Here is an 18766-nt window from a genome sequence, read left to right on the forward strand (position 1 = left end):
AGGCTTGTTTTTTATCTCTATTTATTAACTATTGTCTTATTTTATATCTACTACATCCAGCTTCTCATTTTTATTCTTTAAAATAAAATCATCATTCTCTTACTATTGATTATTGATTTTTTATAAATATATTCTCTTTAACTGTCTATTGTTTTCAATCTTCACTCCTTTTTTCAAAAAAAAGAGGTTTGAGCCCTTACTCAATTTATGGAATGGTTAATGGATTAACACAAATATTACTATTGTACTTTTGGTAAACTTTTATAACATGCTTAGGATCAAAATTGTAACAAAACATCGCGACAAAAGAAATAGCAACAGATAAACACGACTCAACACTAGGAAAGATTTCAGGAGAAAAACAACACCCAGTAAAATAACAACTAGTTTTTGAATTCAAACTAAAAATAAAACAGTTTTTGCTTTAATGAAAGTTGTTAGGCACACTTTAAATGGTTAGGCGCTTATACTTACATCAAACCCTACTTAATGTACCACCCCCGGCCGAGTTAAAATGCGTAACCGGAAAAGAAGGTGTGCATGCCTGGCACGAACACTCAAAGCGTGTTCTAGCGTGCTGCTCGTACTGACTCAGAGCAAGGGTGAGATGTAGGTGTAAGGGCAGTGCGTGTTCGTCGGGAACCTAGTGCATAAGATCGGTCAAGGCCCGTTCTTACACTGAAAATTGCGAATTGCGAATTGCGAAATCCATAAGACCGAATTTTAAAATTCAGAATGCTGGATTTTGTTTTTGCTCAGAATGAAGTAAATCAAAGTCGTAAAATAAATTCTCAAAAATTGTTGTATCATTTCTGGAGTGTTTTTTTTAACAACCGATTCCGTGTACGTTCCGTTTGCTGCGTTTGAAACGGAATACGTAAACGATTCGAATTGAATTCCGTTTCAGAATTCCAATCTTGATGCCAGTTGAGTTGACTGGCTTGTAGCAGGTGTAAGGACACTTCGCATAGACGCCCTTGCTCCCATCACGTCACTAAATGTATGGAGCATCGTGAAATTAATAACCATGCTCCCCCATCCGAACCATCATAAGAGAAGCAGGCAATTCACAACCCACAGCGAACGACCAAGGGAAGACGCTACCGCGTATTTAGTGAAAGTTGGCGTAATTTGTCTTGAACGTGAGCTTGATTTTCCGTTTCAAGTGTGGTCTGATTTGATTGACTTGAGATCCTTCGACAAACTTGAAACTGCCCACACCCTTACCAAAAATCATGACTTTTTGAGTTCCAAATCCCACTTTTCATACGATTTTTTCAGTTCAACCCATAAAATCTGTGTGGGCCCGCATAGCGCCCCCCTGTCTATGGATCTCAATATGTGTGCAGGGATGTCAACCCCCTGCCTTCGCACGTCAGCACTCACAGCTGTCAGCGTTCGGCAGCACGTCCGATTCCTCAGCAGCGGTCGAACAGTCCGGTGGTGGCTCGGCCACGTCGGGGTTTCCGACACGTGGGAGACCCAGTCTCCACAAAACCATTTTTATGGTTGTAGTACTGTCATCCCTCATATTCGGAACAGTTTACAGATCGGCCAATGTTCAAAAAATCAGAACAAATCGATAAATGAACTCAATGATTCGCTTTTACCTTCATTTGAAAGCTTTTCTTGCGATCTTTTGAATGCTGTATCGGAAAACTACAAATTTCAAGCAAAACAATGTAAAAGGTCCAAAGTCAAAAATGTAAACAAACCAGATTTTCTCTGCAAACGTTGCTAAGGGAGTTAAACTATCCCTACATATCGAGAAAAGTATGAAAAGTATGATGTTTCCTTGAAAAATGGCTATTTTACATAAGGCCAAAGTCAATTACATTTTGCTTGTTTTCAAAATCCTCATAGACCCTTTGCTTCTAAGGTCCAATGTGGAAACTGGTTTGTTTTGTTTTAGAATCGTGTTTAGCCCAGGGACAATCACGATTTTGTTTGCAAACAAGAATCAAAACCAAGATTGGCCTTTTGCTCCAAAATCGCTACTTTAACTCAGATTTAATCTCAGGCATTCCTGACCAATTCTTCCTTCCAAGTGTAAGTCTGCTAGCGGAATCGGCCTGGTAAAATAATGAATAATTTCCAGTGTCATATGAGTGGCAGGTTCTCCGACAGCCTGAACGACCAAGGCACCGGTCATCACGTCCGAGTTTTGCTTCATTTATCCTAGATTATTTTATCCAGGTGGAGCTGTGGCGGAGCTCTTACGCTACGTACTTAGTTCACTAGATCAGCAGGGTGGAACCTATCCCCGCCAACGACTACGCCAGGGATCAACTTTGGAACAACCCGGCAATGGCGTCAAAGATTGCGGCAGTGGCCACACGAGCGGGGCCAACGGCACGAGCGTCAACATTTCGTCGCCGAAACATTGATCCGGAGTGACAGGTGGCTGTGGCTGTTCTGACGATGAAGAGGAGGGTGTTAGCCAAGAACCGATAAAGGTAGCTTTCGAGGAGAATCTACTACCGGAAGCAGTTGCGGTCGGTACTGGCTTGAGAACAAGTCAACGTCGTTTCAGAATCGAACACCAACACGTGTTATTCGTCCTTTGACAAACTCAACCGGATTGATGGCAAGTGCCACGCCACCTCGACTGATTCCACGTTCCAACGCCATCTGCGACGTCTCCAACCAACGAATTAACTTTTACACTAACAGAGATTTATCCAAAATAAATATTTCCCAGTATTTCTGACCGATTCCTACACTTGTTCCTACACCCTAAAGACGTGCATCATTGTGATTCTAGTCATTTTCTGGTTTATAAACAAAAAGGAAAAACGAACAATTTGCCTACATAAATTTATTAGATAAATCCATTTCTCCGGTTTGCTATTTCATGCCCCTATCTCGTTCCGTTTCTTTCGGGTTGTAGCGGTTCAAACCATTAGTGCCATTGACCCATAGCCAACATACAGGTTCGACGGATTTGGCGGCATCTATGTTGGCGGCTTGGTCCTTACTTCCCCGATAACGGAATGCATGAATCACCGCCATAGGCATCGTACCACGATATTTCTTGCACAGAGGTCCTCATCCTTATTCTTGGAGCACCTACTGGCCACAATCATCCGAGTTTGTTGGCCATTTTAGTCATCCAAATATCACGCACTTTCCTGTAAACTAAGAACTTTATTATGCAATTCAAACCACTAAAACCTTGAACTTACCCTTTGGAATGCAGAAACACTCGATTTAAAACAGAAATTGTAAAAATAATCGTGCTGTTAGCTATTAAAATTCACAAAAACTAACGAAGATATAATTTTGGTTCAAAAGGCTCAACACGAAAGTGTAATTTGTTTTGGATTGGCCTGCGAGGCGAAAAAACAAAACAGAAACAAAAACAAAGCCTGCCGACGTGTGTGGCCGTTTGACATAGGGCCCAAATGGAAAATGAAACACGCCAATGTTTACAAAGGTTCTAAAACGCAAAGGGCTTAATCCGATCCCGCATGTTGATAACTTTATTTCAGGCCTATGTAATTTTTTCATCAATTTTCCAGGAATTATGACATTTTAGCATAAAATTGAATATGACGATGCATTACACATCTAGTTTTAAGCATTTTATTTCAATAATAATCACAATGGATTACCGGACGGGCCAAAATTTCTCATAGATGGCGCTGTTCGTTTGGTGGTAAGAAATTCAAATTTGTTCTGAGAAATTTGCTTTTTTGTAAATATCTCAAAAACTACGTATCGCAGCCAGACAAAATTTGACCTGGTGATTCAAAAAAATATTACCTTTGATCAGGTCAAATTTTATGTATGAGCGTTGCTCAATTTGGGAAATATCGAATTTAAACGGATTTTCCCCATACAAATTTTCAATCGCTTACCACCAGCGTGACAGCGGCCGCCATAATCATTTTTCTCTTTCTCTTCCCTTCTTGAAAGCTAGATCTGTCAAACAAACTGTCAAGCATTGTTATTGTTTACATGTTTTTGAAAGCCGCGAAATTATTTGTCTTGGGCAGTGTGATCCGTTTTCTGCCGGAAGTTCCGGCCCGGAACCGTTTTCCTGCAGCGAAAGTGGCCACCGGAGTAGCGAATTAATCGGTTACGAATCACCACGGCAGCTGTTGGGAAGATTCCGATGAATAATGTGAGTGAGGGTTTTGTACGAAGTGCGAAGGAATCGTTTGTGGACCAGTTGAACGGTGAAGTGGCGAAAGTGGACTCGGAGAAAAGTGGATTGTTAATCCAGAAGAGAAAGCAGCTTCCGATCCATTGTTGACGCTAGTGGCGCAACTTATTCCTGGTGGAAATGTTCCCGGATTTGGAAATTTGGTCAGGAGATGACCAGTCGGATGTTTCTGCTGCGTCCACCCCGAGAAAAAGGGATGATAACAGGAGCTTCATCTAGGAACGGTACTTTTCGCGGCTCACATTGTTTAATGTTGACTTTTTTTTTAATTCCAGGCAAATTAATATAAGTCGCTTACTGACCGTTGGCAACCGCAGGCGCAGGGCGAATTCTGCACTCCGTTGAACTTGAACATATCTTCGGCGATCCAGGAGTTCGAACCGAAGATCAACATCAAGAGCATGGACGTGGGCAGTCAGCTGAAGTCGTGCAGCGACATTGACATCGATGAACCGGCGGTGGGGGAAGTGGAAATCTGCGGGCAACATTTTCAAGGACACGCTATGGAAGAAGGAGAAGGAACTGTGCGAACAATGGCAGCATGGACGCTCGACCATTGATCTTGACGAGACAGACAAATCGGCCTCGGTGATAACGGCCCACTGGACATCGGTTCGCGACACGGTCCGAAAGATCGAAACATTGGCTTTGACTACCGTCCTGGCCGTAAGTTGTGGAGATCTTGCTGGAGCTGGAGAAGACGATCGAGCGCCGATGGAAGGCAAACCAAAACCTTCGGTATGCCATCGTGGTTCTGACCAACAATACGCAGAAAAAGAAGAAAGGACTGCTGCAACACCAGCAGTACCCGGAGACGCCGCTGTTCAATCCAAATTTACATCTCTTCTACATGCTCGTTTATCGTGGAGGACGAGTTCGCCCAACCACCGTCGGGTTATGTGAAGCCTCACCACCTGCATCAACGGCAACAGCAGCTCTTTTCCGCCAGTTCTGTGGCACCTGCTGAAGTCGATCGCGGCCGTACAAAGTTCGGGTGTCCACGAGAGCCATCCTATGTCCTCAGTTGCCGGGGATCGCCGGAATATGTGCACCCCGGTGAAGAGTGGATCACGTGGCGACCTGTTCGTATGCTGCAACTGTGTAAACTCGATGGTGCCAGCAGACAGTCTGAATGTTGAGTTAAACTTTATTTTTTGTGAACTAATTTATACTAATCCGTATTTGTTTGCAGTGCCTTCGGGAAGTTGCATCGGCATGTCGGTCGCATTTAGTGAGTTAAATTTTCCGCGCAAAAGTTTACTCTCAATGTTCGACGAAATCTGGACTTAATCCACATTCCGGGGACGCCTTCCTCGCGGCAGATGCTGATGCCACCGGTGAGTATACAGAAAAGGCTCCTCGATCTTCACTTTGACGTGATCTTTTACTTCTTCTAGAACGCCCGCTCACCCGAAGATCTGTACATTGGTAGTACATTGTACATTGTCCGGGGTAGCTACAGCTGGGGTCCATGAAAACAGTGCAAACGACAAGGTGGAAACCGTTGCCAAAAAGTCGGTTCTTTTTTTTTGGTCGCTGCAGGCGGAGTACCAAAGGTCAAAACAAAGGAGAAAATGTTGAGATCGCTGTTGTCCAGCGGGAAGAAGAACAAGAGTCGCGAAGTGATGAAGAGCGTTGGCGAAGCGGTTGGTTCGATCTAGGACGAGTTCGAGACTCGCTTCAACCTTGGCGTGTACTCGACCGGTAACAAGATCGCTGCCACTCTCTGTAGAGGCAAAAACAGCTGGAGAAATACGTCGCGGAGATCCCGAACATGTTGGTCTGGACCACACCGCAGCGCCGTTGTACGGCTCAACCTTCCCTTGAACGTGTTGCGATTTCCTGTTCTCAATGTATCGATTCGATTCATAATAAATGCTAGGGGATGAGTGGTGACCAAGAGGGGTGGGGTGGGGGGGAGGTGGTGGTTTCGTAATTTTTTGATGACGCGGATTGTTATTTGCTATCCTGATATTTAAAAAAAAATGCTATTTTGCTATCTTGATTTTATTCTAATTGAGCTATTTTGCCATTATACTATTTTGATGTATTGCTATTTAACTTGGTTAACTATCTTGCTATTTTTATGAATTATGCTATTTAGCTATTTTACTCTTTTACTTTTTTGATATTCTGCTTTTGCCCTCCTCACCTCAATGAGGAAAGGCTATAAAATCACTCGAAAAATGAACTTCTTTATTCGACCTCGTAGACGTATACGTATACACGTATACACGTATACATAAAATCACTCGAAAAATGAACTTCTTTATTCGACCTCGTAGACGTATACGTATACACGTATACACGTATACCTATCGACTCAGACTCAAATTCTGAACAAATGTCTGTGCGTGTGTATGTCTGTAAGTCCATGCACCGAAAAATATGCACACGATTATCTCCGGACAGGCTGAACCGATTTGGACCGTTTTGGTCTCATTCGATCCGTCTTGGGGTCCCACAAGACTCTAGTTAATATTATGATGTTTAGAAAAGTAGTTCAAAAGTCATGCTAAAAACAAAACAAAAAAGTTGTCCTGATCTATCATGCGACCCATCGTTGGATAGGCAACCGAAAGACCTTTCCAACAAGCCCAAAAGATTGAAGATATGACAACCCTATCAAAAGTTTAAGTACTTTAGTGTTTTTAATACACTTTTTTTGAAGCCGGATCTCAGATATTTTGAAAAAATAAGTTTTATTTATAAACTTTTTAAGGCTGTGTAGTGTTTTTACTTTATGAATGCGAGGAAGGCACCAACCACCTAAAGGTGGATTAAGTAACGTTTTTAAATCATTTTTCTTTTATGCTAATTTGCCATTTTACTAGTTTTCTATTTTGCAAAATTGCTATTTTGCTATTTTGCTCGTTAGCTATTTTTCTATTTTTTCAATTTTGTTTTTTTGCCTATTTCGCCATTATGCTGTTGTTGTTTGTTTTTTACTATTCCTTTAATTTTTCTATTTTTCTTATTTTTAAATGTTTCTATTCGTTTTTTATTTTTTTTTATTTAATTCCAATTCCAATTTTTCTATGTTTAAATTTTTCTATGTTTCATTTTTTCAATTTATCCATTTTTATATTTTTTTAATTCCAATTCTTCCATTAAGTCACTTTGTTGTTTTGACATTTTGCTATTTTTCTATTTAGCCTTTTTACTATTTTGCTATTTTACTGCTTTGCTTAATGCATTTTGCTTTTTTCTAGTTTGCTATTTTGCCAGTTTGCTAGTTTTTTATTTTGATATTGCTATATTTTGAATTCAGCTTTTTGCTTTATTTTTTATATTTTATTGTTTTCTCATTTTGCTAGTTTGTTTTTAGCTGTTGCTTTTTCTATTTTGGTTTTGCTAGTCTGCTATTTAGTTATCTTGCTAGTTTGCTTTTTTTGTCTATTTCGCCATAAAGCTGAATTACAAGTTTTTCAAGTTTGGTATTTATCTATTTTACTATTTTCCTCTTCACAATGTTGCTATTTTGTCATTTTACTTGTTTGTAAGATTTTTATTTTGTTTTTTTCTATTCGTTTTTTTTTTCTTTTAATTCCAATTCTTCTATGTTTAAATTTTTCTATGTTTATTTTTTACAATTTATTTATTTTTCTGTTCTTTTATTTCCAATTCTTCTATTAAGTCATTTTGCTTTTTTGACATTTTGCTATTTTTCTATTTTGCCAATTCACTATTTTGTTATTTTACTTCTTAGCTTTGTTGCATTTTGCTTTTTTTCTAGTCTGCTATTTTGTCAGTATGCTATTTGCCAGTTTGCTAGTTTTTATTTTTATTTTGCTATATTTTTAATTCAGCTTTTTAGTTTTATTTTTCTATATTTTATTGTTTTCTCATTTTGCTAGTTTGTTTTTAGCTGTTGCTTTTTTCTATTTTGGTTTTTGCTAGTCTGCTATTTAGTTATCTTGCTAGTTTGCTTTTTTTGTCTATTTCGCCATAAAGCTGAATTACAAGTTTTTCAAGTTTGGTATTTATCTATTTTACTATTTTCCTCTTCACAATGTTGCTATTTTGTCATTTTACTTGTTTGTAAGATTTTTATTTTGTTTTTTTCTATTCGTTTTTTTTTTCTTTTAATTCCAATTCCAATTTTTCTATGTTTAAATTTTTCTATGTTTATTTTTTACAATTTATTTATTTTTCTGTTCTTTTATTTCCAATTCTTCTATTAAGTCATTTTGCTTTTTTGACATTTTGCTATTTGTCTATTTTGCCATTTTACTATTTTGCTAAGCAGTAAAAGCTTTTTTGCAATTTGCTTTTTTTTCTAGTCTGCTATTTTGTCAGTATGCTATTTGCCAGTTTGCTAGTTTTCTATTTTTATTTTGCTATATTTTTAATTCAGCTTTTTAGTTTTATTTTTCTATATTTTATTGTTTTCTCATTTTGCTAGTTTGTTTTTAGCTGTTGCTTTTTTTTCTATTTGGCCATAAAGCTGGATCACAATTTTTTCAATTTTGGTATTTATCTATTTTACTATTTTCCTCTTCACAATGTTGCTATTTTGTCATTTTACTTGTTTATAAGATTTTTATTTTGCTTTTTTCTATTCGTTTTTTATTTTTATTTCTTTTAATTCCAATTCCAATTTTTCTATGTTTAAATTTTTCTATGTTTATTTTTTACAATTTATCTATTTTTCTGTTCTTTTATTTCCAATTCTTCTATTAAGTCATTTTGCTTTTTTGACATTTTGCTATTTGTCTATTTTGCCATTTTACTATTTTGCTAAGCAGTAAAAGCTTTTTGCAATTTGCTTTTTTCTAGTCTGCTATTTTGTCAGTATGCTATTTGCCAGTTTGCTAGTTTTCTATTTTTATTTTGCTATATTTTTAATTCAGCTTTTAGTTTTATTTTTCTATATTTTATTGTTTTCTCATTTTGCTAGTTTGTTTTTAGCTGTTGCTTTTTTTCTATTTTGGTTTTTGCTAGTCTCCTATTTAGTTATCTTGCTAGATTGCTTTTTTCTATTTGGCCATAAAGCTGGATCACAATTTTTTCAATTTTGGTATTTATCTATTTTACTATTTTCCTCTTCACAATGTTGCTTTTTTGTCATTTTACTTGTTTGTAAGATTTTTATTTTGCTTTTTTCTATTCGTTTTTTATTTTTATTTCTTTTAATTCCAATTCCAATTTTTCTATGTTTAAATTTTTCTATGTTTATTTTTTACAATTTATCTATTTTTCTGTTCTTTTATTTCCAATTCTTCTATTAAGTCATTTTGCTTTTTTGACATTTTGCTATTTGTCTATTTTGCCATTTTACTATTTTGCTAAGCAGTAAAAGCTTTTTTGCAATTTGCTTTTTTTTCTAGTCTGCTATTTTGTCAGTATGCTATTTGCCAGTTTGCTAGTTTTCTATTTTTATTTTGCTATATTTTTAATTCAGCTTTTTAGTTTTATTTTTCTATATTTTATTGTTTTCTCATTTTGCTAGTTTGTTTTTAGCTGTTGCTTTTTTTTCTATTTTGGTTTTTGCTAGTCTCCTATTTAGTTATCTTGCTAGATTGCTTTTTTTCTATTTGGCCATAAAGCTGGATCACAATTTTTTCAATTTTGGTATTTATCTATTTTACTATTTTCCTCTTCACAATGTTGCTTTTTTGTCATTTTACTTGTTTGTAAGATTTTTATTTTGCTTTTTTCTATTCGTTTTTTATTTTTATTTCTTTTAATTCCAATTCCAATTTTTCTATGTTTAAATTTTTCTATGTTTATTTTTTACAATTTATCTATTTTTCTGTTCTTTTATTTCCAATTCTTCTATTAAGTCATTTTGCTTTTTTGACATTTTGCTATTTGTCTATTTTGCCATTTTACTATTTTGCTAAGCAGTAAAAGCTTTTTGCAATTTGCTTTTTTCTAGTCTGCTATTTTGTCAGTATGCTATTTGCCAGTTTGCTAGTTTTCTATTTTTATTTTGCTATATTTTTAATTCAGCTTTTTAGTTTTATTTTTCTATATTTTATTGTTTTCTAATTTTGCTAGTTTGTTTTTAGCCGTTGCTTTTTTCTATTTTGGTTTTTGCTAGTCTCCTATTTGGTTATCTTGCTAGTTTGCTTTTTTTCTATATGGCCATAAAGCTGGATTACAATTTTTTCAAGTTTGGTATTTATCTATTTTACTATTTTCCTCTTCACAATGTTGCTATTTTATCATTTTACTTGTTTGTAAGATTTTTGTTTTGCTTTTTTTATATTTCTATATTTAAATATTTTATTTTTTTTTAAACTCGATCATCCTGTCGATTCGTCCCGGACGGGTCAAAGCCGGAACGAGCTTCATAATACGTAATAATACTACCCCATCCCAATCCTTGGATCCGACGGCGTCGATTTCGTCGGCCACACCGAACTACTCGCGAGCCGGCTTTGGACCATCGTTTAGATTTTTTTTATTCAAATCCGACCCGACAACGCACTGGACCGTCGCGTTCCCGACGTTTGATTGGACACGGAATAACCGAGCAATCGGTTCCCGGAGATCCGGACTTGCGGAAATTTAATTACGACATGGTATGGTCCCTTAGCCTTGTTCGTCTTCCAGCCAACCCGGGTTGAAACTAGAGGCTCGTTCTTTTCCTTCTTATTGCAATTTCTCCGGCGGAGTGAATGTTCGATCGCTGCTTTACTGCTGCTGGCACTCGACCTGATTTTGGCCATCCTTTTCTTGACGCCGCCGCCCCCGCGACCGCCGCGGTGCTTCTGGTCTTGGAAGGCAGGGACCGCTCGTAATCCTCTTCGCCGTCGTTGTCCTCGTCCATCACTTCACCGCAGGAAGTGTCAAAGTCCGGCGCTAGGAGAATCTGCGTCTCATCTTCGACGTTTTTGTCGTCCTCCTGTACTAAGGAGGGTTGAGGAACGATTCGTTCGGCAGCGCTTCCGTCAGGATGCGGATGCGGATGTGCATTTGCTTCTTGATCGTCTTGACATTCACGTTCATGGACAGGAGGCCATCCGTCACTTCGGCGTCAACTGGCGTCGTCCTCTTCCTTTTACTCGGCCTGACCCACCTCCAACTCCCCGATGATGACCGTTTTCCTGCGGTCCCCCTGCGGCTGGTTCAGCTCCTGAAATCTGCACTCTAATGCGTAAATCTTGGCCGCCAACTTGAGGTATTTCTTCTGCAGGTGCTTAATCGCGTTCATCCAGTACAGAACTTATATACGCCGGTTCGTACAAAAAATCCGGAGCATGATCTTCTCCGTCCGGCGCCGACTCCACAGCCTTCGCGGCACACTCAGTTTCAGTCATTCTTCCGGGTTGTTGCTATGGCAAACTTTCAAGTAGAATCTCTGTCCATAAACGGACGGAACAAGTTGCAGGGTGACGAGGAATCTGTTACAACGCACCCGAGGGGACACACCACACGTCGTTGCGTAGCACAGGTTCAGCTGCTCTACCAAAAAAAATTAAAAAAAAAGCAAAAACATTATCAAAAACATAAACAAAGTTTACCGTTCTGTAGTGTTAGTCTGTACGAAACTGAAAATAACAAAATGTGAGACAAAATCAAGTATTTTTGAATAAAATGCAATGCAAATATAAGGAGTTGATTTTAGCAACATAACGGCTAACTTTGCGCTCGTTAATTTGAATATTGGAGTGAAAAATTTATATTTTTAAATATTTTTTTAAAGTTTCAGTTGACTACCTGGCACGGTCACTGTTTGCGTGGCAGTGGCGACATCTGTGTTTGTCAATTTAGTTCTATGCAAATGACACCAGGGGGATTTAGCGTACAACAAAGGCGCACCTAGCGGCAGTTTTAGGAAACTGGCCGTCAGGTGTTCCATTTTGGCAGTTTTCGGATTGAAGTAAGCCACGCGTGTGTGCAAATCGAAAAAAATGATCGCTGTCAATTTTGTCCCTCAAAATTCCAATTAAAAAATAGATTTTTGTTTCTTCATTTTCAGTGATATCCAGTGGAAAGGGTGAAGAAAGCGAAAAAAAAAAACCAGTGGAAAAGGTGCAGTCAGCAACTCCATCCGGTGCGTTTCCTCGGACAACCGTTGGGTTCGTCGTTGCACCCTTACCAAAAATCATGATTTTTTGAGTTCCAAATCCAGGGGAACACCTGAATTTAACTGATATTTTTCACAAAAAAAGTTATCAGACCATGGATAAAGCATCACTAAGCTTGAGTTTCAATGGTTCCAGTGTGTGAAGTCATTATTTTGTAGAAAAATATGTATTCATGGAGAGATCCAAAGTTTGTTTACATCCGTATGAAAAAAGTGTTGCGAATTTGTGGATTTCAAGGGTCAAAGTTTTTCTTCAAAAACTTGATATAAAAGCTAAAATCAAGCAAAACATTGTAAAACGTCCAATCTCATTTTTCAAAACATTGAGAAAAACGAGGATGAAATCTGCGGTTGGTTTTTCAATTCCTATTTCAAACTAAATCGGCCAATGGAACACCTGACGGCCAGTTTCCTAAAACTGCCGCTAGGTGCGCCTTTGTTGTACGCTAAATCCCCCTGGTGTCATTTGCATAGAACTAAATTGACAAACACAGATGTCGCCACTGCCACGCAAACAGTGACCGTGCCAGGTAGTCAACTGAAACTTTAAAAAAATATTTAAAAATATAAATTTTTCACTCCAATATTCAAATTAACGAGCGCAAAGTTAGCCGTTATGTTGCTAAAATCAACTCCTTATATTTGCATTGCATTTTATTCAAAAATACTTGATTTTGTCTCACATTTTGTTATTTTCAGTTTCGTACAGACTAACACTACAGAACGGTAAACTTTGTTTATGTTTTTGATAATGTTTTTGCTTTTTTAATTTTTTGGTAGAGCAGCTGAACCTGTGCTACGCAACGACGTGTGGTGTGTCCCCTCGGGTGCGTTGTAACAGATTCCTCGTCACCCTGCAACTTGTTCCGTCCGTTTATGGACAGAGATTCTACTTGAAAGTTTGCCATAGCAACAACCCGGAAGAATGACTGAAACTGAGTGTGCCGCGAAGGCTGTGGAGTCGGCGCCGGACGGAGAAGATCATGCTCCGGATTTTGTACGAACCGGCGTATATAAGTTCTGTACTGGATGAACGCGATTAAGCACCTGCAGAAGAAATACCTCAAGTTGGCGGCCAAGATTTACGCATTAGAGTGCAGATTTCAGGAGCTGAACCAGCCGCAGGGGGACCGCAGGAAAACGGTCATCATCGGGGAGTTGGAGGTGGGTCAGGCCGAGTAAAAGGAAGAGGACGACGCCAGTTGACGCCGAAGTGACGGATGGCCTCCTGTCCATGAACGTGAATGTCAAGACGATCAAGAAGCAAATGCACATCCGCATCCGCATCCTGACGGAAGCGCTGCCGAACGAATCGTTCCTCAACCCTCCTTAGTACAGGAGGACGACAAAAACGTCGAAGATGAGACGCAGATTCTCCTAGCGCCGGACTTTGACACTTCCTGCGGTGAAGTGATGGACGAGGACAACGACGGCGAAGAGGATTACGAGCGGTCCCTGCCTTCCAAGACCAGAAGCACCGCGGCGGTCGCGGGGGCGGCGGCGTCAAGAAAAGGATGGCCAAAATCAGGTCGAGTGCCAGCAGCAGTAAAGCAGCGATCGAACATTCACTCCGCCGGAGAAATTGCAATAAGAAGGAAAAGAACGAGCCTCTAGTTTCAACCCGGGTTGGCTGGAAGACGAACAAGGCTAAGGGACCATACCATGTCGTAATTAAATTTCCGCAAGTCCGATCTCCGGGAACCGATTGCTCGGTTATTCCGTGTCCAATCAAACGTCGGGAACGCGACGGTCCAGTGCGTTGTCGGGTCGGATTTGAATAAAAAAAATCTAAACGATGGTCCAAAGCCGGCTCGCGAGTAGTTCGGTGTGGCCGACGAAATCGACGCCGTCGGATCCAAGGATTGGGATGGGGTAGTATTATTACGTATTATGAAGCTCGTTCCGGCTTTGACCCGTCCGGGACGAATCGACAGGATGATCGAGTTTAAAAAAAAATAAAATATTTAAATATAGAAATATAAAAAAAGCAAAACAAAAATCTTACAAACAAGTAAAATGATAAAATAGCAACATTGTGAAGAGGAAAATAGTAAAATAGATAAATACCAAACTTGAAAAAATTGTAATCCAGCTTTATGGCCATATAGAAAAAAAGCAAACTAGCAAGATAACCAAATAGGAGACTAGCAAAAACCAAAATAGAAAAAAGCAACGGCTAAAAACAAACTAGCAAAATTAGAAAACAATAAAATATAGAAAAATAAAACTAAAAAGCTGAATTAAAAATATAGCAAAATAAAAATAGAAAACTAGCAAACTGGCAAATAGCATACTGACAAAATAGCAGACTAGAAAAAAAAGCAAATTGCAAAAAAGCTTTTACTGCTTAGCAAAATAGTAAAATGGCAAAATAGACAAATAGCAAAATGTCAAAAAGCAAAATGACTTAATAGAAGAATTGGAAATAAAAGAACAGAAAAATAGATAAATTGTAAAAAATAAACATAGAAAAATTTAAACATAGAAAAATTGGAATTGGAATTAAAAGAAATAAAAATAAAAAACGAATAGAAAAAAGCAAAATAAAAATCTTACAAACAAGTAAAATGACAAAAAAGCAACATTGTGAAGAGGAAAATAGTAAAATAGATAAATACCAAAATTGAAAAATTGTGATCCAGCTTTATGGCCAAATAGAAAAAAAGCAATCTAGCAAGATAACTAAATAGGAGACTAGCAAAACCAAAATAGAAAAAAAGCAACAGCTAAAAACAAACTAGCAAAATGAGAAAACAATAAAATATAGAAAAATAAAACTAAAAAGCTGAATTAAAAATATAGCAAAATAAAAATAGAAAACTAGCAAACTGGCAAATAGCATACTGACAAAATAGCAGACTAGAAAAAGCAAATTGCAAAAAGCTTTTACTGCTTAGCAAAATAGTAAAATGGCAAAATAGACAAATAGCAAAATGTCAAAAAGCAAAATGACTTAATAGAAGAATTGGAAATAAAAGAACAGAAAAATAGATAAATTGTAAAAATAAACATAGAAAAATTTAAACATAGAAAAATTGAATTGGAATTAAAAGAAATAAAAATAAAAACGAATAGAAAAAGCAAAATAAAAATCTTACAAACAAGTAAAATGACAAAAAGCAACATTGTGAAGAGGAAAATAGTAAAATAGATAAATACCAAAATTGAAAAAATTGTGATCCAGCTTTATGGCCAAATAGAAAAAAGCAATCTAGCAAGATAACTAAATAGGAGACTAGCAAAACCAAAATAGAAAAAAAGCAACAGCTAAAAACAAACTAGCAAAATGAGAAAACAATAAAATATAGAAAAATAAAACTAAAAGCTGAATTAAAAATATAGCAAAATAAAAATAGAAAACTAGCAAACTGGCAAATAGCATACTGACAAAATAGCAGACTAGAAAAAAGCAAATTGCAAAAAGCTTTTACTGCTTAGCAAAATAGTAAAATGGCAAAATAGACAAATAGCAAAATGTCAAAAAGCAAAATGACTTAATAGAAGAATTGGAAATAAAAGAACAGAAAAATAGATAAATTGTAAAAAATAAACATAGAAAAATTTAAACATAGAAAAATTGGAATTGGAATTAAAAGAAATAAAAATAAAAAACGAATAGAAAAAAGCAAAATAAAAATCTTACAAACAAGTAAAATGACAAAAAAGCAACATTGTGAAGAGGAAAATAGTAAAATAGATAAATACCAAAATTGAAAAAATTGTGATCCAGCTTTATGGCCAAATAGAAAAAAGCAATCTAGCAAGATAACTAAATAGGAGACTAGCAAAACCAAAATAGAAAAAAAAGCAACAGCTAAAAACAAACTAGCAAAATGAGAAAACAATAAAATATAGAAAAATAAAACTAAAAAGCTGAATTAAAAATATAGCAAAATAAAAATAGAAAACTAGCAAACTGGCAAATAGCATACTGACAAAATAGCAGACTAGAAAAAAAGCAAATTGCAAAAAAGCTTTTACTGCTTAGCAAAATAGTAAAATGGCAAAATAGACAAATAGCAAAATGTCAAAAAAGCAAAATGACTTAATAGAAGAATTGGAAATAAAAGAACAGAAAAATAGATAAATTGTAAAAAATAAACATAGAAAAATTTAAACATAGAAAAATTGGAATTGGAATTAAAAGAAATAAAAATAAAAAACGAATAGAAAAAAGCAAAATAAAAATCTTATAAACAAGTAAAATGACAAAATAGCAACATTGTGAAGAGGAAAATAGTAAAATAGATAAATACCAAAATTGAAAAATTGTGATCCAGCTTTATGGCCAAATAGAAAAAAAAGCAACAGCTAAAAACAAACTAGCAAAATGAGAAAACAATAAAATATAGAAAAATAAAACTAAAAAGCTGAATTAAAAATATAGCAAAATAAAAATAGAAAACTAGCAAACTGGCAAATAGCATACTGACAAAATAGCAGACTAGAAAAAAAAGCAAATTGCAAAAAGCTTTTACTGCTTAGCAAAATAGTAAAATGGCAAAATAGACAAATAGCAAAATGTCAAAAAGCAAAATGACTTAATAGAAGAATTGGAAATAAAAGAACAGAAAAATAAATAAATTGTAAAAATAAACATAGAAAAATTTAAACATAGAAAAATTGGAATTGGAATTAAAAGAAAAAAACGAATAAAAAAACAAAATAAAAATCTTACAAACAAGTAAAATGACAAAATAGCAACATTGTGAAGAGGAAAATAGTAAAATAGATAAATACCAAACTTGAAAAACTTGTAATTCAGCTTTATGGCGAAATAGACAAAAAAGCAAACTAGCAAGATAACTAAATAGCAGACTAGCAAAACCAAAATAGAAAAAGCAACAGCTAAAAACAAACTAGCAAAATGAGAAAACAATAAAATATAGAAAAATAAAACTAAAAAGCTGAATTAAAAATATAGCAAAATAAAAATAAAAACTAGCAAACTGGCAAATAGCATACTGACAAAATAGCAGACTAGAAAAAAAGCAAAATGCAACAAAGCTAAGAAGTAAAATAACAAAATAGTGAATTGGCAAAATAGAAAAATAGCAAAATGTCAAAAAAGCAAAATGACTTAATAGAAGAATTGGAAATAAAAGAACAGAAAAATAAATAAATTGTAAAAAATAAACATAGAAAAATTTAAACATAGAAGAATTGGAATTAAAAGAAAAAAACGAATAGAAAAAAACAAAATAAAAATCTTACAAACAAGTAAAATGACAAAATAGCAACATTGTGAAGAGGAAAATAGTAAAATAGATAAATACCAAACTTGAAAAACTTGTAATTCAGCTTTATGGCGAAATAGACAAAAAAAGCAAACTAGCAAGATAACTAAATAGCAGACTAGCAAAAACCAAAATAGAAAAAAGCAACAGCTAAAAACAAACTAGCAAAATGAGAAAACAATAAAATATAAAAAATAAAGCAAAAAGCTGAATTCAAAATATAGCAATATCAAAATAAAAAACTAGCAAACTGGCAAAATAGCAAACTAGAAAAAAGCAAAATGCATTAAGCAAAGCAGTAAAATAGCAAAATAGTAAAAAGGCTAAATAGAAAAATAGCAAAATGTCAAAACAACAAAGTGACTTAATGGAAGAATTGGAATTAAAAAAATATAAAAATGGATAAATTGAAAAAATGAAACATAGAAAAATTTAAACATAGAAAAATTGGAATTGGAATTAAATAAAAAAAAATAAAAAACGAATAGAAACATTTAAAAATAAGAAAAATAGAAAAATTAAAGGAATAGTAAAAAACAAACAACAACAGCATAATGGCGAAATAGGCAAAAAAACAAAATTGAAAAAATAGAAAAATAGCTAACGAGCAAAATAGCAAAATAGCAATTTTGCAAAATAGAAAACTAGTAAAATGGCAAATTAGCATAAAAGAAAAATGATTTAAAAACGTTACTTAATCCACCTTTAGGTGGTTGGTGCCTTCCTCGCATTCATAAAGTAAAAACACTACACAGCCTTAAAAAAGTTTATAAATAAAACTTATTTTTTTCAAAATATCTGAGATCCGGCTTCAAAAAAAGTGTATTAAAAACACTAAAGTACTTAAACTTTTGATAGGGTTGTCATATCTTCAATCTTTTGGGCTTGTTGGAAAGGTCTTTCGGTTGCCTATCCAACGATGGGTCGCATGATAGATCAGGACAACTTTTTTTGTTTTGTTTTTTAGCATGACTTTTGAACTACTTTTCTAAACATCATAATATTAACTAGAGTCTTGTGGGACCCCAAGACGGATCGAATGAGACCAAAACGGTCCAAATCGGTTCAGCCTGTCCGGAGATAATCGTGTGCATATTTTTCGGTGCATGGACTTACAGACATACACACGCACAGACATTTGTTCAGAATTTGAGTCTGAGTCGATAGGTATACGTGTATACGTGTATACGTATACGTCTACGAGGTCGAATAAAGAAGTTCATTTTTCGAGTGATTTTATGTATACGTGTATACGTGTATACGTATACGTCTACGAGGTCGAATAAAGAAGTTCATTTTTCGAGTGATTTTATAGCCTTTCCT

At 35.6% G+C, this 18766-nt stretch overlaps 1 long non-coding RNA gene and 2 pseudogenes across 1 annotated transcript; 1 reads left to right on the forward strand and 2 right to left on the reverse strand.

Moving 5' to 3' along the window:
* Positions 1-2803: 2803 nt before the first annotated feature.
* On the reverse strand, positions 2804-3358 carry LOC119770713. The gene is made up of 2 exons (XR_005278958.1): positions 3186-3358; positions 2804-3131 (listed from the first exon to the last, which is right to left on the reverse strand). It is a non-coding gene; the product is annotated as an uncharacterized LOC119770713 (long non-coding RNA).
* Positions 3359-10198: 6840 nt separating this feature from the next.
* On the reverse strand, positions 10199-11972 carry LOC119770839 (annotated as a pseudogene).
* A 629-nt stretch (positions 11973-12601) lies between these two features.
* LOC6038916 lies at positions 12602-13882 on the forward strand (annotated as a pseudogene).
* Positions 13883-18766: the final 4884 nt, after the last annotated feature.

The sequence above is a fragment of the Culex quinquefasciatus genome, chromosome 3 (genome assembly GCF_015732765.1).
Source record: "Culex quinquefasciatus strain JHB chromosome 3, VPISU_Cqui_1.0_pri_paternal, whole genome shotgun sequence".
NCBI lineage: Eukaryota > Metazoa > Arthropoda > Insecta > Diptera > Culicidae > Culex > Culex quinquefasciatus.